Below are 21841 nucleotides of genomic sequence, written 5' to 3' on the forward strand. Positions count from 1 at the left end.
AGTTATTAAATCTGTAATTATAAAAGAAAAAACGGACAAACTGAAATTTAAGAGACAATCTGTAATGATATTCACAATCTGTAATGATCTTCACAATCAAACAATAAATTCTATAATTATACCATTCATAGACTTTTGACATTCCCCATTTTATTTCCTCCAAAAACTGAAATTTCACATTATATATATTATGATTCTTTCTCGAACTATTTATTCGTTTTCAACAGAGCTAATTGCTTTGTCACCCTCCAAAAATTCTTGCAAGAATAAATAAACTGTTCTAGGCTAACATCTAGCTAGCCTTGACAGTGTTTTTATTTACAGTACTAAAAATGTTGGTTTGTGGTCTGTTTTTATGCGCATTTTTTGCTCTCTTCTTCATCAGTTTTGGATCCGCGAATCGCCGGGTGTTTTGAAGATTTTTCAAGGCACAGTCCATGGCTACTTACCCAACAATCTATGTTGATCAATCTGGACATGGAAATTTCTCAACCATTCAATCTGCTATTGATTCCATTCCTTCAAGCAATGGGAATTGAATTTGTGTTTCCGTTAGGGCCAGCGAGTACAAGTATTCTTTCCTTCACGATTCATAGTATCTATCAAAATATATCCGGTTTTGTCCTTTCAATATTGATTCACCTTTGTATATCGATTGGAAGGAAATCACATGCGTATCAACTGGTTCATGATACCTATTGGCTATCAGTATCATCTTAAATAACAATATCGCCATACATATTGATATGATGTAATATTGGTTAATATTCTGTGAATGTCAATATTGGATCTTGAGACTTCCAATACTGACATCCACTATTAACAATATATTTTTTAGAATATGTTATAAATTTCAAAATTTATTTCGTCGAGCTTTTCAGTTGGGTATTGGTGGTGCAACATTACTTGTTTATAAATCACTAATAAATCGATTAATATTATAGCATATTAGCAAATATATGATTATATCATCAATATATAACTAATATAATTCTAATCGTGACTGATATCGATATGTCTCTCAATATTACTATTGCCGCATGTTAAAAGAGTTATTTGAGTATTTTAATGACTTACATGGGTAGTGAATGTAGAGAACAGGTAAGAATCACAATGAATAAGCCATACATATATATAGAGCTATTTTGAAAAGATAGTTATAATCAGTTTTTTGGTGAAAAACTGTTTATAAGTAGTTTTTTTGTGGGAGAAGAAGTGGGTTATAATCTGCGAAGTGGATTATAACCCACTTCCCAAAATATAAAAGGAGATGGAGAAAGAAAAACAAGTATAATTTGGGGTTCTCACGATTCTATTGCTACCAGCCCCACTTTCATCCATCAAGCTGATAATATCATTGTCAAAAGCATATCCTTCAGGGTACTTATATATCTTTCATTTAATTTTGAATGATATTTGTCTAAATTTTTGTGCAAAATATTTAATTAGAAAAATGTAACATTTTTTTTTAAACATTTTATGATATTTTTTGAACTAGAATGGTGCACACTAACAAATCAACCGTACAAAGAATTCATGAGTTTGAATTTGATAATTATAGAAAAAAATTAATTTGGGAATGAAAAAACGTGACATTCATACTGAAGATTTTGTTTAATTTATATGAAAGTGTGCACACCCACCACATGGGTCTGCAGTTATAGATTACGAAATATTTTTTAATTTGTCCGTAACAGAAAAAGAAAGGCAGTTTAGAAAATAGAAAATTTGTGACAAAAAGGGATTTATACCAAGAACTCTTTATTTACTTTATTGCATACAGATAAAGATAGATAATAGACAATTTCGTGGACCTTTTGATTTAATTTTTTTTGTATAATTTTCTTATTTGTATGATATTAGACCTCCAATTTATATGTAATTTTTACTTTGACCCTCTCACACTTCACAAAAAATCTCATTAGCCTATGTGTTTCAAGTATTTAACCCCTAAATCTATATAAATATTACTTTGGTCCCTCAAAAAATTTAATAATCTTGCTTGGACCCCTCTTTTGTACAATTTTCAACTCCCCTAATTGTGGCTTATGTAACTCATCTTTATGATGAAACTTGAGCAGAACTCTTTTAACAATCCTCCGACCAACTACAACCCTATAAGAACGGCCGTGGCGGCGATGATCTCCGATGACAAATCTGCTTTTTATAGATGTGGTTTTTATGGATTCCAAGACACTTTGTGGGATGTTCAAGGCAGACATTACTTCAAGCTCTACACCATACAAGGAGCTGTTGATTTCATCTTTGGTTCTGGTCAATCTATTTATGAGGTCTATAGCTTTTACCGACAAAGTAATATCACTCAATCATTATCAAATTGATTGCAATATTTTTCTATCTGTAAGATCCCATTCAAAGCATATATACCCTTCTATTTATTTGCATAATTTTATTTTTTTTTGGCAAAGTTCATCACATTTTTACATCATATAGGTTGTCTTCCCTAATTGCTGTCTTTTTTAACATGGCCTTTATTTGTCATCTAGAGACCTAGTGCAACTATGAATGAGAATTTTTCTCCGACATTGTCTATGTGGCGCTTTAAATCAATCAGATAATAGAAAATTTTACAAGAGATGCTAACTCACCTTTATTACAAAAAATAACACACTAAGTATCTGTTGCGATTTTTCATGGGCCAAAAGTATCATATAGACAATGTGGTTTGATACTCTAGAAGTATTACGCAAACAATGCCAGTTGACAAATTGGTCACTCGATTTGATCCAATTTCGATATTGGTTTTATTTTGATTTGGTTTGATATTACTCGAACTCTGACATATATATATATATATATATAATCAGTTATTTTGGATTAGGATCGTTTTTTCACATTGATGGAATGGAAATATCCATTTCATAATCAATGATTGTGAAATAACTATTCCATTATATCTTTATTTCATAACTTTCCATAAAAGATACCTTTTATACAAGTTACGGAATAATGAGATATTTATTGTTGGTATTGTAGAGATGTACAATAGCAGTAATAGCAGGAGCATTAGATGGATTGGCAGGGTTCATAACAGCACAGGGAAAGTCTACACCAGAGGAAACTAATGGTTTTGTCTTCAAAGACGGTAGTGTCATTGGAACTGGACTCACCTACTTGGGCAGGCCTTGGAGAGAGTATGCTAGAGTCATCTTTTATAACTCTTATTTATCAGATGTTGTTCTTCCTCTTGGTTGAAATGCTTGGGGCAATTTCGCCGGCCACGAGTACTCTCTCTTACCACCTCTCTCTTCTAGTTTAATAAATCTCTGCAACTTATGTCTGTTAGCAATACCTCACATGATAAATAAAATATAATTAGGTAAGCTTTTAATATAATTAATTGACACACCTAATTATTAAAAATTATTCAATGATTTTTAATCCCCACATTAATCTGTAGGACAAATTATATCAGTAATCCTCACATTTTTTCCTTTTTGTCATTTTGGTCCATATTATTTTAATTAGCCCGATTTTGATATTCAATTGGACCATATTGACGTGCTAATTGAAATTATAAGGATCAAAATAATACAAAGACCAAAATATAAGGGCTACTACTATAATTTACCCTAATCTTTATTTCAGACCTCTCATGCTTAGTCATTTAAAATAATTTGGATACTAGGTTTCAGTGATTTTGAGTTTGACAATTACTTTTTTAGCAATTCTTCGCTGTTTTTTTTTTTTTTTTTTTTTTTTTTTTTTTTTTTCACTTTTAGTGATTTTTTAGTTAAAGTTTTAGATATTGTTACATTCTTAGGTTCTATCCACCTTAAAATTAAAATAAATTAAATTAAATTAAAATGTCCACGAAGGGCAAAAAAAAAAAAAAAAAGTTAAAATAATATACACATATATATATATATTTTGTGTTCAGTGAATTTATTTTTGTTTATTATTATTATTTTTTTTACTTTTTAGATTTTTATAAACTATTAGGATTTTTTTTTTCCAAGTACTTGTATCCCAATTAATTCATAACATATTCTCGTATTTCAATAAGTTATATTATTTGGACATTTAATTTACCAAATTCAAATTCTCATATTTAAGATATTTTATGATAAATTTATCCTTACAAATATTTTTTAAACGTTTAGGAACTTAATGATGTGAACATTCATATTTGACAATATGAATGTTTACATCACAGAACGTTCACACTGTTAATGTGAATATTGTTATTAGGGACATTTTGATAACTATGTCACTCATAGGACTTATTGGAATATAAGAAAATAATTCAGACTAAATGAAATGTAAGTAGGTGAAGAGGAATTTATGAATATCTGCCCCTAAATTTAAAAGGCAATATATATATATATATATATATATTACACAAATCCAAAAGAAAAAAGATTCGGACCCCCTTGAGGGGATCACCCCCACAACCCCCTTTGCTTTTGATTGGTCCATATTTTTTATTTATTTTTCTTTTTTCTTCTCACCCAATCACCAACCCCCACGTGTGTGTGGGGTGGTGGGGGTGGAACTTTAAGGGGGTCTCAATCAAAGCTCAATCCAAAATACTTCTAAAGTTTTTTTTTTTTGGTTACAAAATACTTCTAAATTTTAAAAAATATAAATATATATAGGAAATTTATCTATAAATCTCATTTTGAGGAATGATGATCCATTTAGTCCTAATGATTTTTTTATAGTCTCATTGATTTTTGGAAAAGTAGATCTAATATATTATTTATAAATTAGATTTACTATTATATCTTTATTTCTATTATGTTTTCTTCTCTTTTTTTTTTTTTTTTTTTTTTGTCCTACAAAGGTAATGTACACAATTTATGATAATCAAATTTGAAATAAATTTTTATATGAGAATCTTTTTTATTTAGAAAACATTTCAAAATGAGTATAAAAATGACTTAAAATATGAAATCTTTCAAACATTCTAAAAGGATATGAGATTTTTCAAACATTTTAAAAAGAATACAAAAACCTTAGTAAACAAACAGTTAAAAATGTGACCAATGGTATCCCACTTTATTGGAGGTGGCCAACCATGATTACATACTAAAGAGAAAATAATATCATCGTTCAAAATAGGTAAAATTGTAAATTAGTGGAAAATTTTAGTATCATATTTAATAATTAAAGTTAAAAAGTTTTTCATAAATTTGTAAATATCTTATGAAAAGACCACTAATTTGCAATTTCCCTTTCAAAAGAATAGAATAAGTAAACTTAAAAATCTTTTCAGCAAACAAAGAGAAATTCTAGTAATTTAAATTCATTCAAAATTAGTAATAGTAAAGAATATTAATTCAGTGTACTATATCACTTTTTCTTTCAAATTGCACTTGCTTAATTATATATATAATTATTTGTAGACATCAGTTAACCTTTGCTGAGCATGACTGCTATGAATGGGATTGAACACATTGAATCGTGTTAAATGGGAAGCTAATCTGAGTCAGGATATGCTGTCGTGGTTAAGTAGTATCAAATTCATCGACGATGATGGTTGGATTAGCCGCCAACCGGTCAACATGTTAACTTGATCTTGACATGGCATGGTTTTCATATTGAAAATCCTACGTGATTTGTGATTAGATCAAGATTAACATATTCCAAAACCCAATAAATTCAAAAACTCTCAACCTAAAATCATCAAACACTTACGAGAGTGATTTTAGTTTGTTTATTTTTGAGAATAAACAATAAATCGACACAAACGATTTTTTACGTGGAAAAAACCACAATTGAAGAACCTTCAATTGTAATAAAAAACCACGGGCGAAACGCCACTATCAATCCACTACTGAAGAACAAAAAGATTACAAAGATACAATACAAATTACCCAACCCAGTCAATTTGTCTCTGAATCTTCTGTAACTCTTTTCACCACACCTTCGTCACGGAATTGATCCTGAAGTTGATTCCACACCACAACTCCACTTGTCGAATTAACGACTACGTAGAATCAAACGCCTTTTGAATTCTACGCTTTAATCTTCGGAATCCACCGAAGAGAACTTTCTTGTACCTTAAGAAGCAACCTCCTTGATGTATGAATCTCAATGCATAAGTTCAAAACTCTCTCAAGAACATCAAGGAAAACTATCAAAAATCTCCAAAGAAAACTTTAAACACAACCCTAGTTTGTTTAGATCAGATCTAGGAAAACGTCCTTCACAAAAACACCCTTAACAGCTTTAAATAGAAATCTGGATCCGCGATCTCCGCTCGAGCTCACCCCAGCCCGCTCGAGCGGACTGACCAAAAACGGCGTGTGAATAAGCTGAGATGCGCTCGAGCGTATGATAATCCACTCGAGCGTAAAATCACACCCACCAGTATTTGTGCTTGCCCTGTCAAAATACTGAGACCTGCTAATCTACGCTCGAGCTCAAAAGTCTCCGCTCGAGCAGACAGTACAAAAACACAAAAAAAAAAACTTTCGAATCAACACAAGGTTTTGTCTCCGGATTTGACAACATAGGGACCTAACAATCTCCCCCTTTGTCAATTCCCAGACAAAACCATTCTAAACATTATTCTTCACACACACGCACTAAAACAGTTTCAAAACAAATAAACAAAACAATCTTTTAAAACCCGCAAACACACAACTAGAAAAAGACTTCATTCATTCAACTTCATCCACTTAGGCGCGTGTTCCATGAGCCTGAAAAAGAACATCCAAACACAAACCAACCAAAAACAGGTGGAACTGGATTAAATAACCATTAAGCCAAGCATAAGCAACCAGTATCCATCCATCCATAAACATATATCCATCCATAAACATATATCCATAGTATAACCAGAAAAAAAAACTATATAAAATCCAACTGTACCAAGGAAGGATAACCAGAGAACAACTGTACCAACAAAAAATGGAATCATAAAAAGCTGTGTAATAAAAAAATCAACTGTACCCATCAAAAGACCAGAAACCCATCAAAAGACCCATCAAAAGACCAGCAACATCACTCCCCCTTTTTGGCCGGGAATGAAGAAAGCAAGAAATCAAGCACCAGGTGGAGGAGGGGCCGGCTGAAGCGTCAGTAAGGAAATGATGTGGTCCAGCTGCGAAGTAGTGTGAGCGGCAGTCTGCTCCAGTTGACCAAGACGACCATCAAAGGCGTCAAAACGAGCATCAAGAAAGTCTAACCTCCGGGTCATAGCCTCCTCAAAGTGCCGAAGCTGATCAGAAAAAGAGCTAGGGGGAACAGGAGCCTCATCATCATCACCGGCTGCGGCGGCATCAAACTCGGCCTCTTCAGCAAGACCAGCAGCAACTCCTGCAGAAGGACCAACCCGGGATGACTCCCCCTTAATATGGGCCCGACTTTGAGACACAGTTTTCTTGGTAAAAGGGCGAGAAGGAGAGGCAAACTCATCATCTTCTAGAATAGGGGTCCCAAGGTTAGACAAAATTCGGTTGATCAAGCAACCGTAGGGAAGGCCAAGTTTTTTATGCCCATGAGCACTGATCATCTTTCTGATAATAAGAGAGGCGAGATCAATAGACCAGTGACGGGCAATACAGGACAAAATGAATCCTTGGTCTTGTTTGACCTCGGAGGAGTGTGTAGTGACAATGATGTTGGCACAGACAATCAGATTAAGCAGTCGGAACTCCGGAAGAAGTTCAAACTGTTTAATCAAACCGCCTTTAGGCCAATGAAGGGCAACACCACACAGTTCCAAAGCCACATCATCAAAGTTACAAGTAGGACGATCAGGAACAGGGAAAGGATAGTATTGGGGAAAGACTTGCTCAATCTGAAGGAGTTGGCGAATCAAAGCAGGGGTGACAGAAATGGATTTTGACCTAACCCATGTAGTGAAAGATGGCTCATAATCCCGAATACCCTCCATATTACAATAGAATTCTCGAACCCAATCGAGATTCTGACGCCCAGAAAACAATAAAACAAGGTCACCACCTAGAGGGTCGAACAATGGACGAATTTGGATGGACTCAAATGTATCAGGTTGAACATTCCGTTCTAAATGAACTGTGCGAGTCACAAAAGATTTGTGGAAGGACTTGGATTGTGTGGCCGACTGAAACCTATCAGGGTTATAGGTAGGGCGAGAAACGGTGGCCTTTCGGCGTTTAGGAGCAGGAGCAGACATACCGAAGAAGACACTATTACACCCAACAAACCAACAAACCCAAAACCCAAACCACACCAAAACAAATCATTAGTTCAATAATCAAATTAAAAAACAGGGCATGAAATCCTCAGTATACAATGCAACAGATCAAGCATGAACAAATAGGAGCATGGATTGAAGAACTCATAACAAAAACACTCAATATGAGAGAAATTGCTAAGTATAAGTATGAATCATGAGAAAATCAATGCCAAGAATTCAAGACCAGATCCATACGCACGCACAGTGACCTCAACAGAGATAAACATACATGAAAGCAGCCCATACAGCGACAAGACAGCAGAAACACAGATAAACCCGAATACCACAGACACAATAAAGAAAACACCCATAAAAAAATTAGACAAGAGGACGAGGAAAAAGGTGGGAGAGAGAGGTTCACAAACGACACACAAAACCCACAAAATCACAAACCCAACAACCACTAGAACCAAATAGAACAAAAAACAACGAAAATAAAAGAGGGTAAAACTTACCAAGGAGCAAATCGGTGGGTAGGATGAGGGATGTGAGGGAAAAACGACCACAATGCAGCCACAAAACAAACCCTAGATCGAGAAAAAGAAACAGGAAAAAAAAAACTAACTTGAAAAGTCGAGAGAGGGAGTTAAGTATGAAACTGGTCCGCTCGAGCGTACTAGGTACCGCTCGAGCGTACCACAAAGCAAGCAGACTCCCGCGCGAGCGTGCAAAGGGACGCTCGAGCTACAAAAAACAACTCTCAGAACTGCCAAAACACGAACAAACTGCTGCAAGAGTGAAAAACGCGCTCGAGCGTAAAACATTCCGCTCGAGCGGAAAGAACCCCCCTTTTTTTTTTTTTTTTTTGTAAATAACAAAACACACCTAAGAAAGTCCTGTAACAAGCAAGGAGAGCAAGTGAGACTAAACCACAAAGACAAGAAAATCCATCAAATGATGAGTCCTGCAAATTTTGAGAAAAGAGATGAAACACCAGCTCATGAACAACACAGATAGTATGAAATCAAAGCCACACGCATCATGAGAATGCATAACTCAAAAACACACATGAGAGCTCATGTAAAAATGTGTGTGTGTGCAATCCTTGAGAGCCACAAAGCTAGAGTTAATCCTAGTAGTGATCGGATGGCTGGACCTCCGACACGAGTAACTAACTATCACAGAGAAAAGTCAAACCACTAGGAATCACGGGGTATTTGTTAAGTAAATGCGGAAGCTCCCCCTCAGAATTTTTTTTTTTTTTTTTTTTTTGTGTGTGCACTCACTGGTGGCATGCAAGCTCAAGAGTATGGATTCCAACCAGAGAAGAATGAAGTCAAAATGATGGCCTGGTTGGTGCCTCTGAGGTAGCCTTTTCCTAATGCCCGGAGATCATGTACTGAGGGAGAAACCATGGAAGTGAACTAAGGCGGTAGATGGTTAAGAGACTTAACATCACCCATGATGTACTAGTATGGGTCAATTTTTCCGTAAAAGTACAAGAAACACTGTCAGTGGTCCATAGAGAACTTTGATCACTTATGCGGAAACCCCTGCAACAGTTTAGCTCAAGAATATGTACAGAATGAGATCACGAAGTAAATGAGTATGGGCATTCAGCATGAGCTATGAACTAAGATGTGAAACAAATCTTGTAAGAAACATAAGTAGTGTTCATTTAATATTTTGATGCAAAAGATACCAGGACTCAATCATAATGAGATTAACACATCTAAGAATAGTAAGTCAGCCACTCACACTCACCTCACGACCACAGGAACCAATCTAGTTACTGAGCATTACACCTAAGGTCTTTCTAAGAAACTCAAATCGAAGAAGATCAAGGGGTTTTGTAAAAATATCAGCTTTTTGATGCTCAGTAGGGATATGTTCCAAAACAACAATGCCTTCATCCACTAACTCTCGAATAAAATGATGACGGATGTCAATATGTTTGGTGCGAGAGTGTTGGACTGGATTTTTTGAAATGTTTATGGCACTTGTGTTATCACAAAAAAGAGTGAGGGTATTCAGTTCTATTCCATAATCATGAAGCATTTGCTTCATCCACAACATTTGTGCACAACAACTCCCTGCAGCAATGTACTCAGCCTCAGCAGTGGAAAGAGAGATGGCATTCTGCTTTTTACTATGCCAAGAAACCAAATTATTCCCAAGGTAAAAACACCCCCCGGAGGTACTTTTCCTATCATCAGCACACCATGCCCAGTCGGCATAAGAAAAACCAGTAATTTCGGCTGTAGTATCAGTGGAAAACCAAACCCCATACCCCAAGGTCCCATTAACATACTTGATGATGCGTTTTACCGCAAGAAGGTGCGACTCTTTAGGACTGGCTTGGTAACGAGCACAAACACCGACACTGAAAGAAATATCAGGACGACTGGCTGTGAGATACAAAAGACTCCCTATCATACTCCTATAAAGGGTAGGATCAACATCAATACCAGAGGAATCTTTGGAGAGGTGAAGACTGGTGCTCATGGGAGTGCGTGCATGTTTGGCAGACTCAAGACCAAACTTAGACACAAGATTTTTCGCATACTTAGACTGAGATACAAATATACCCGTAGGAGACTGTTTAATTTGAAGACCCAAAAAATAAGACAACTCTCCCATCATGCTCATCTCAAACTCATGTGTCATGCAATCCGAAAAATATTTCACAAGATGTTCAGCAGTGGATCCAAACACAATATCATCAACATAAATCTGAGCAACAAGAATATGAGACTTAGTATGTTTCACAAATAAAGTCTTATCCACACTACCCCTTTGAAAATCATTGTCAAGAAGAAATGTAGTAAGTCTATCATACCAAGCTCGAGGGGCTTGTTTCAATCCATACAAAGCCTTGTCTAACTTGTAGACATGATTAGGACATTTAGGGTCCTCAAACCCTTTTGGTTGCTCAACATATGCCTCTTCTCTCAAGTACCCATTCAAAAAGGCACTTTTCACATCCATTTGAAACAATTTAAAGCCAAGAAAACATGCAACACCAAGCAAAATACGAATAGATTCGAGACGTGCAACTGGGGCAAACGTCTCATCATAGTCAACACCCTCTACTTGTGTGTAGCCTTGAGCAACCAACCTAGCTTTGTTCCTAACAACTGTACCATTCTCATCAAATTTATTTTTAAAGATCCACTTGGTACCTATCACATTCATGTCTCTAGGTCTGGGAACTAGAGTCCAAACTTTGTTGCGTTCAAATTGACCTAATTCTTCATGCATAGCATTGACCCAACTATCATCTAGCAAGGCTTCTTTAAAATTCTTAGGTTCAATTAATGAAACATAACACATATGTGATACCTCATCCCGAATCTATCTTCGGGTGTTCATTCGATCCGAGACACTTCCAATCACCTGTTGAGCTGGATGATTCAGTTTCACCCTAGCTGATGGTTTAAGCTCAAGACTTGCGGTGACAGGGGCAACAGGAGTGATGTCCCTTGGAGCACTCTTTGGGCTTGACCTTACCTGTGAAGATGGTTCTGTAACCATTTCTTGTGATGGGTCCGCACCTTTTCCTTGATTTTGTGATTTCGTGTCCAAGATTGGAGACTCATCATTATCATCCTCATTTGTTGCTGGAGTAGGTGCACCTGTGTCATCTATAACCACATTGATAGATTCCATTAAAGATGAAGTTCGCAGGTTATAGACTCTAAAAGCTCTACTAGTGGTTGAATACCCTAGAAAAATACCTTCATCACTTCGGGAGTCAAATTTGCCCAAAGGCTCTCTATCTTTGAAGATGTAACACTTACTCCCAAAAGTTTTGAAGTATTTTACATTAGGTTTCAAACCCTTCCACAATTCATATGGAGTTTGTAAAGTGCCGGGCCTTAGATACACGCGATTTATGACATAAACAGCAGTATTTAAGGCTTCAGCCCAAAACTTAGGAGGAAGTTTCTTACTAAGGAGCATGACCCTAGCCATTTCTTGAACAACCCTGTTCTTCCTCTCAACAACTCCATTTTGTTGTGGAGTAATAGGAGCAGAAAATTCATGCTTGATTCCATGCATATCACAAAAATCCGAAAACGAACTATTTTCAAATTCACGACCATGATCAGTTCGGATTCTTATGATACGCCCAATGGAAACACCCTGTTCATTTTGGATTTTAGGGACTAAGGCCTGGAAAGCATCAAACGTATCAGATTTTTCCCTTAAAAAATTTACCCACGAAAATCGAGTAAAATCATCAACAGTTAAAAAAATGTATCTTTTACCTCCGATGCTTTCAGTGCGAGTAGGACCCATTAAATCCATGTGAACCAATTCAAGAGGACGTTTGGTTGTAAAGCTGTTCACCTTTTTATGAGGAGCACGGGTTTGCTTGCCAAGCTGACATGGTCCACACACATGGCTCAAATTCTTACCTAGTTTAGGTATTCCCCTCACAAGCTCTTTGTTGGCTATCTTAGTTAGGTCATTGAAATTCATGTGACCTAATCTTTGATGCCACAAATCAATGTTACTAATGATGGCAGAGTGACAAGTGAGATCATTAGTAGTAACAATCCCATAGCAGTTATCAGATGTGCGAACCCCATGTAAGACAGTATTTCCCTTTTTATCCAAAATTTCACATTTATTTTTTGAAAACAAGACTTCATGATGGGAATCACACATTTGACTAATGCTTAAAAAATTTGCTTTAAGACCATCAACTAGTAGAACATTATCTAGCTTGGGAAGACCAGTAACACTGATAGAGCCCTTACCAATGACTCTCGAAGTGCCGCCATCTCCAAACGTAACAATTCCTCCTTCATATTTTTCAAGGGAGGTGAAGTAGGATTTGTTACCGGACATATGACAAGAACACCCACTATCAAGATACCACATGTGTGAATCACGTGCTTTTAGAGCAGTGTGAGCAACAAAACAAGTCAATTCCTTTTTTCTAATCCAAATCTTTTTAGTCTTGGCGTTCAGCCTAGACATGTAAGGTTGTCTCCTAACCCAAAAAGTATTAGAATTTCTACCCTTTTGAGACACCTTACCAAACAGTTCAAAACAGTAAGGACGAATGTGGCCATACCTACCACAGTGATGACAAATAAAAACCGGTTTTACCTCCTTTTTGTTGATTTTACCAGCTTTAGGTAGACGGAGAGAGAGATCAGTCTGGTCTACCTTCAATTTTCCCTTTGCTTGAATCTTCTTGTCATGTGAAGTAGAGGCCTGACCCTTGTGAGCTGTTGCACCATAGCCTAACCCGCTTTTGTCGCAACCCATTTGTTGAGACCCGAGGATGTCTTCTAAAGATTTGGAACCTTTGTTCCACATGGCAATAGTGGCTCTAGCAACCCGAAGCTCTTCATCCTTTTGACCGACTATCTCTTCCAATCTGGCTTGTGACAGCTCAAGACTTTTAAGCTTTTCTTCATATGTGGAATACACCTTCAGAAGTTCATTCCTTTCAGTTTCACAGGATAGTAATTTACCACATAAGTCTTGCCTGTCACTCGAGATCTTGACGATATTCTGCTTTGCTGCTACAAGTTCTTCTTTTAGCCTGACATTCTCACTCTCACATGTCTTGAGCTTGAAGGAGAGTTTGTCGTTGAGTTTGGACAAATTCAAAGATTCCTCGTACAGCTTTTCGTAGGCTTGTTGTAGTTCATCGCCATTGATCTCATCATTATCCTCAGATGTTTCATCATCCTCTTTTTGCTCTTCATTCTCCTTGACCTCATCCAGTCTAGCAACTAAGGCAGGAAGGTTGCTGGATGGTAGTGAATGCGAATTTCCTCTTTCATGGAATTGGCTCAGAATTTCCCATGCCTCTTTAGCCTTTGTGCAATGAACAACCCGTTGCTGTTCTTCAGGAGAGATTGCTTCACGAATAATGATTAGGGCTCTCAGATTGCCCGGATTATCTGCACTTTCTGTATCTTCTTCAATGGCTTGCCAACCTTCTGGTTCAAAAGCTCTGAGAAACACCCTCATTCTGATTTTCCAATACAGATAGTTAGCCCCATCAAAGGTGGGAGCATGATGCAGGTTCTGGCCACGAGCTGATTCCAAAGGCTTTGGAAGAGGTTGAGAAACCGTGGCCCAAAATGCCATGAATGCACTATCCCCATCTTCACCGGATTCAGGTTCTTCGGGTTCTTGCTCCGACCCGCTTTCATCATCCCAAGTTACGGTGTAGACTTTCTTCCGATTCTTTTTCGAAGGGCATTCAAGAGACATATGGCCAAACCCTTGACATTCATAACACTTGACCCCTGATCCCCTTACAATCTTTTTTTCAGTAGTTTGAGCAAATTTTGGTGGAACAGTTTTGGGTTTGTCATTACTCTTATCTTTTGAAATAGGGGCTCTGAAATTCGGCTTCTTTTTCAAAAATTTTTTAAACTGTTTTGTAAGCATAGCCGTTATCTCAGACTCTAAATCAAATTCAGTCTCCGGAGGTTTTGCAGTCTCATGGGCACTCGTAAAAGCCATATTTTCTTTTTGCTTTTTCTTAGAAATTTGGTGGGCTTCATAAGTCTGCAAATTTCCAACCAGTTGATCGAGCTTGAGGGTATCAACATTCTGAGCCTCCTCAATGGCTGTCACCTTTGGTTGGAACCTCTCGGGAAGGGACCTCAAAATTTTTCCAACAACTTTTGCTTCAGGGATTTTTTCACCGAGAGTGAAACAAGAATTCACGATATCACTGAGTTTTGCATAAAATTCATCGAACGTCTCATCGTCGCGCATAAAAAGGGTTTCAAAGGCAGACGTGAGACGTTGAAGTTTTGACCTTTTAACAGAGGTAGTACCTTCGTGAATCGTTTCAAGAATATCCCACGCCTCTTTTGCTATTTCACACGTGCAAATTCGACGGAATTCTTCAGGTGTGACAGAGCAGAAGAGGGAGTTGAGAGCTTTGCTGTTCCAACTCGAATTCTGGTAATCGGTTGTGTCCCATTTATCAAGGGGTTTAGGAATATCAATCCCATCAACGGTGATTGTAGGTTCACTCCACCCAAAGATTACGGAGTGCCAAACTTTCTCATCGATGGATTTTAAAAATGCTCTCATACGAGCTTTCCAATAAGAATAGTTTGTTCCGTCAAGTAATGGGGATCTATGAGTCGAGTTACCTTCACGAATAGAATCCATGATACTAATCACACAAAATCACACTCCTATAGGTTTGAAAAAACAAAGAGTGACCCGCTCTGATACCAATTGAAAATCCTACGTGATTTGTGATTAGATCAAGATTAACATATTCCAAAACCCAATAAATTCAAAAACTCTCAACCTAAAATCATCAAACACTTACGAGAGTGATTTTAGTTTGTTTGTTTTTGAGAATAAACAATAAATCGACACAAACGATTTTTTACGTGGAAAAAACCACAATTGAAGAACCTTCAATTGTAATAAAAAACCACGGGCGAAACGCCACTATCAATCCACTACTGAAGAACAAAAAGATTACAAAGATACAATACAAATTACCCAACCCAGTCAATTTGTCTCTGAATCTTCTGTAACTCTTTTCACCACACCTTCGTCACGGAATTGATCCTGAAGTTGATTCCACACCACAACTCCACTTGTCGAATTAACGACTACGTAGAATCAAACGCCTTTTGAATTCTACGCTTTAATCTTCGGAATCCACCGAAGAGAACTTTCTTGTACCTTAAGAAGCAACCTCCTTGATGTATGAATCTCAATGCATAAGTTCAAAACTCTCTCAAGAACATCAAGGAAAACTATCAAAAATCTCCAAAGAAAACTTTAAACACAACCCTAGTTTGTTTAGATCAGATCTAGGAAAACGTCCTTCACAAAAACACCCTTAACAGCTTTAAATAGAAATCTGGATCCGCGATCTCCGCTCGAGCTCACCACAGCCCGCTCGAGCGGACTGACCAAAAACGGCGTGTGAATAAGCTGAGATGCGCTCGAGCGTATGATAATCCGCTCGAGCGTAAAATCACACCCACCAGTATTTGTGCTTGCCCTGTCAAAATACTGAGACCTGCTAATCTACGCTCGAGCTCAAAAGTCTCCGCTCGAGCGGAAAGTACAAAAACACAAAAAAAAAACTTTCGAATCAACACAAGGTTTTGTCTCCGGATTTGACAACATAGGGACCTAACACATATACTAAAGTATACCAAAAAAAAAAATTCTTTCTTTCTTTCCTTTTTTTCGTTTTTTTAAATCCTTTGATCCTCACTGCCAATTTGTGGATGTGTAATTGTGTTTGGCTGAGAAGATTTTGGCCGGAAAGGGAAATAATAATAATAATAATAATAATAATAATAATAATAATAAGGGTTAATTAAAATAAAATTAAAAAACCCCCAAAATTTCATGCGTTTTCACTTTAAATTTTAATGTTTCAATTTCGACGAATTAAATCATGAAATTCCATCCATATTTCAATGTGTCCCTCCTTCCGTCTCCGTCTGTGTAATGTAACGGATGGGATTTAAAGAGAGAAACACGTGAAATCTTAGGATTTATTTTGTAATTAATCCTTTTTTATTTTTAGTGATTTTAATTTAAAAAAATGGTTAATTACACAAAAAATCTCAAGGTTTCACATTTTGTCACTTTAACCCTCCATTACTTTACATAGATGAAGATGGACGAAGGAACTCCAAAATTTCATTTGTCAAAATTGAAACATCGAGATTTAAGGTGAAAAATACGTGGATCCTTTGATTTTTTTTTTATTATAATTAACCATAATAATAATATTATTATTATTATTATTATTATTATTATTATGAGAAACTATTGAAAGGAAAGGACGTGGGAAAGGAATATTGAAAGGAATCGATACCCAAAAACACTTTTGGAGTGACTGCTGTGTAGTGATTAGAATTTCACACTTTTTGTGTTTCAGAAACGATGAAATTAATATTTCATAACTTTTGTGCAACTACAAAATGTTGCAATTTTTGTGGACAAGTTTAAAATTTCATAATTTTTATACTGAGATAGTGAAATGTCAAGCAAATTCAATTTTTGTGTTTGAAAAACTACAAAATTTCAAAGTTGCTCTGCAGAATGAAAGTTGTGAAATTTTTAAATTTTAAAAAAATGCTTAACAAGTCATATATATATATCTTGATAAGAAGAGTTAATTGATGCAAAAGGTACCAGAGAGATCCGTAAATCAAACCAAGAAGAAATACCTCAAAATTAGGAGAAATTATTTTTTTGCTTGTGCTCCAACTTGTTATTTATTGATTAAATAGTAGGGTTCAATTGTTGAGTTGTTGGAAAATAATTTGACAAGTGTCAAGTGATGAATACCACTAATAATCACTCCAAAATTTAAAAAACAAGTCCAAAAAAAAAAAAAAAAATTCATATTGGAATATGATTATAGATTATCAAAGCAAATCCAAGACTTCAAGGGATGGTAGGACTGCAAAATTTCACTCATTTCGCATCGATCCTTCAATTAATTGCGATTTAAATTGATCCGCGATTTGAAATTTATAATTTGTCTTTGGTAGGTCTGCAAATGAACCGAATTATTCAAGAATAGACTCGGCTCGTTTAGTAAATGAGCCGAGTTTGAGTTTGAATATTAGACTCGTTTAGTAGACGAGCTAAGCTCGAGTTCAAACTCAAATAAGTTAGGCTCATCTATCTTTATTTAAATTATATAATAAATATATTATTTATATATTAAATAATATTTTTTATTTAAATAATATTAAAAAAAATCTTGTCGAGCCGCTCGAGTTTTCATAAATATTAACGAGCCAAGTCGAGCTCGAGCCTAAGCTTAGTTACTTATTGAGCAGAGCTCGAACTCAACAAAACTCGACTCATTTGCATCCCTAATCTTTGAAACCACCCCGATCCGTTATAATTAATACATATATATATTTTTTTTAACTCTAATGAAATATTAAAGTAAAAATCAATGTAGGAGATATTTAAGATATGAAATTTATTGCAAATTAGTGTTGTATGTATATATAAAATAATATGTAAAATTAGTTAGTGTTTTATATATAAAAAATATTATGTAAGTTAGTGTTATATATTATGCAAATGTTTGATAATTGTTTAAGATTATTCTTCAATAAAGTACCTAATTAAAACTACCCAAATTGTAGTTTGATTATTTGTCAATTCGCCATTCACGGTTTGATTTATAATTTTACTCTCAAACTATACTGAACAACACTGCGCACATGCCTAGAAGAGAGGCCTCAGTTTGTTTGGCGGATTATATTAGATGACATTATGAATACGGTAAAATTGAATGAGAAGATTATTAGTGTGGTGGTATTATGTTAAAAATGTAAGATAAAATATATTTGTTTGTGAACTGGTGTGGTACTATTAGTTAGTTGGGATTAAATGTACAAATTTATGTAAAAGCCTTATTACATAGAAAATAACTTGGTTGGTTTTGTAAAATGAGGAGCAAAATAGTCTTTTACCATCATTTCATAAGAGTGAATTAGTATTTCTTAGGAAATTGACCATTTTTAACCAAGATCGGTGAGACACGAAATAACAAACAAAGAAGAAAAATGAATCAAACAAATCACACACACAAGAACACAAGGATTTACGTGGTTCAACCCGGAATAGGGCTACGTCCACGGCTGCTGCGGCATTTCACTATGATCAGAAAAATACAACTCTATCTTAACCTAAAAGAGGCATCCCCTTGGGGGGAGGCCCCCCCCAAACCTCCCATTGGACCTAGTGTTTGAGTGAACAGTAGGGTTAAGTGAACAATACTTATCACAGTCCACCGACCCAACAATCTCCCACTTGGAACCTGATAACACAAGCTCTCCATCATCTTCATCACATAGAGGAATGTCACAACAACGCGATCTTCCTTCATCAATCTTGAAGGCCAATTGAAGTTGCACACAACTTTAGTTTGTCAATGGTGACTGTCTTAATCAACATGTCTACTGGATTCTTTTTGTCTTGGATCTTCTCAAGAGACAAAACTCCATCATCTACAAGTGAACGAATGAAATGATATCGCAGCTAAATGCGTTTCGTCCTACAATGAAAAGTCAAATTCTTTGCAAGATGAATAGCACTCTGACTGTCACTATGCAAAATACTCATCTCTTACATCTTACCCAACTCTGCTAGGAAACTCTGTAACCAAGTCAACTCCTTCCTAGCTTCAATAATAGCAACATACTCAGTCTCTGTTGTAGAAAGGGCCACAATCTTCTGTAACTGTGAAATCCAACTCACTGTTGTACCACCCAATGTGTAAACATAACCAGTAGTACTCTTTCTGTTATTCATATTACCAACCAAGTCTGCATCAACATAACCATGTAACTCGATGTTGGTTCGTCTGAAACCAACTGCCATGTATGTAGTACCACTCAAGTATCTAAGGATCCACTTCACTGCCTCCCAATGCTACTTGCCTGGATTACTTATGTACCTACTAACAACTCCCACTGCATGTGCACTGTCTGGTCCAGTACAAACCATAACATACATTATGCTACCGATAGCTGAAGCATATGGAACACGTTCCATGTAAGTCTGCTCTTCTTCGGTCTTCGGAGACTGCTCTTTGGTAAGTCTGAAGTGGCTAGCCAATAGAGTGCTCACTGGTTTTGCACCATCCATGCTAAACCTCTTGAGAACTTTCTTGACATACTCAGCCTGTGACAACTTCAAAGTACTATTTTCCCTGTCCCTGTGAATCCTTATACCAAGGATTTTATTTGCAACTCTAAGATCCTTCATATCAAATTGGTTGGACAAAAGTTTCTTCAATCTTTTTATCTCCTTAATATTAGATCTTGTGATAAGCATATCATCAACATATAAGAGCAAAATAATATAAATTTTGTCAAACCTCTTGAAATAAAAGCAATGATCTGCTTGACATCTTGTAAAACCGTTGCTACACATAAACCCATCAAACTTCTTGTACCATTGCATTGGGGCCGGTTTCAAACCATACAAGCTTTTTCGAAGTTTGCATACACACTCCTCTTCAAACCATACAAGTCTTTTACCATCATTTCATAAGAGTGAATTAGTATTTGTTAGGAAATTGACCATTTCTAACCAAGATCGGTGAGACACGAAATAACAAACAAAGAAGAAAAATGAATCAAACAAATCACACACACAAGAACACAAGGATTTACGTGGTTCAACCCGGAATAGGGCTACGTCCACGGCTGCTGCGGCATTTCACTATGATCAGAAAAATACAACTCTCTCTTAACCTAAAAGAGGCATCCCCTTGGGGGGAGGCCCCCCCCAAACCTCCCATTGGACCTAGTGTTTGAGTGAACAGTAGGGTTAAGTGAACAATACTTATCACAGTCCACCGACCCAACAATCTCCCACTTGGAACCTGATAACACAAGCTCTCCATCATCTTCATCACATAGAGGAATGTCACAACAACGCGATCTTCCTTCATCAATCTTGAAGGCCAATTGAAATTGCACACAACTTTAGTTTGTCAATGGTGACTGTCTTAATCAACATGTCTACTGGATTCTTTTTGTCTTGGATTTTCTCAAGAGACAAAACTCCATCATCTACAAGTGAACGAATGAAATGATATCGCAGCTAAATGCGTTTCGTCCTACAATGAAAAGTCGAATTCTTTGCAAGATGAATAGCACTCTGACTGTCACTATGCAAAATACTCATCTCTTACATCTTACCCAACTCTGCTAGGAAACTCTGTAACCAAGTCAACTCCTTCTTAGCTTCAATAATAGCAACATACTCAGTCTCTGTTGTAGAAAGGGCCACAATCTTCTGTAACTGTGAAATCCAACTCACTGTTGTACCACCCAATGTGTAAACATAACCAGTAGTACTCTTTCTGTTATTCATATTACCAACCAAGTCTGCATCAACATAACCATGTAACTCGATGTTGGTTCGTCTGAAACCAACTGCCATGTATGTAGTACCACTCAAGTATCTAAGGATCCACTTCACTGCCTCCCAATGCTACTTGCCTGGATTACTTATGTACCTACTAACAACTCCCACTGCATGTGCACTGTCTGGTCTAGTACAAACCATAACATACATTATGCTATCGATAGCTGAAGCATATGGAACACGTTCCATGTAAGTCTGCTCTTCTTCGGTCTTCGGAGACTGCTCTTTGGTAAGTCTGAAGTGGCTAGCCAATAGAGTGCTCACTGGTTTTGCACCATCCATGCTAAACCTCTTGAGAACTTTCTTGACATACTCAGCCTGTGACAACTTCAAAGTACTATTTTCCTTGTCCCTGTGAGTCCTTATACCAAGGATTTTATTTGCAACTCTAAGATCCTTCATATCAAATTGGTTGGACAAAAGTTTCTTCAATCTTTTTATCTCCTTAATATTAGATCTTGTGATAAGCATATCATCAACATATAAGAGCAAAATAATATAAATTTTGTCAAACCTCTTGAAATAAAAGCAATGATCTGCTTGACATCTTGTAAAACCGTTGCTACACATAAACCCATCAAACTTCTTGTACCATTGCATTGGGTCCGGTTTCAAACCATACAAGCTTTTTCGAAGTTTGCATACACACTCCTCTTCAAACCATACAAGTCTTTTACCATTATTTCATAAGAGTGAATTAGTATTTGTTAGGAAATTGACCATTTCTAACCAAGATCGGTGAGACACGAAATAACAAACAAAGAAGAAAAA

General features: G+C 36.3%; 1 pseudogene; it reads left to right on the plus strand.

The window, feature by feature from the left end:
• The first annotated feature begins 102 nt into the window (after nucleotides 1-102).
• On the plus strand, nucleotides 103-5415 carry LOC114282219 (putative pectinesterase 29; annotated as a pseudogene).
• The last annotated feature ends 16426 nt before the right edge of the window (nucleotides 5416-21841 follow it).

The sequence above is a fragment of the Camellia sinensis genome, chromosome 12, assembly GCF_055761805.1.
Source record: "Camellia sinensis isolate YWXY chromosome 12, ASM5576180v1, whole genome shotgun sequence".
In the NCBI taxonomy this organism is placed as follows: domain Eukaryota; kingdom Viridiplantae; phylum Streptophyta; class Magnoliopsida; order Ericales; family Theaceae; genus Camellia; species Camellia sinensis.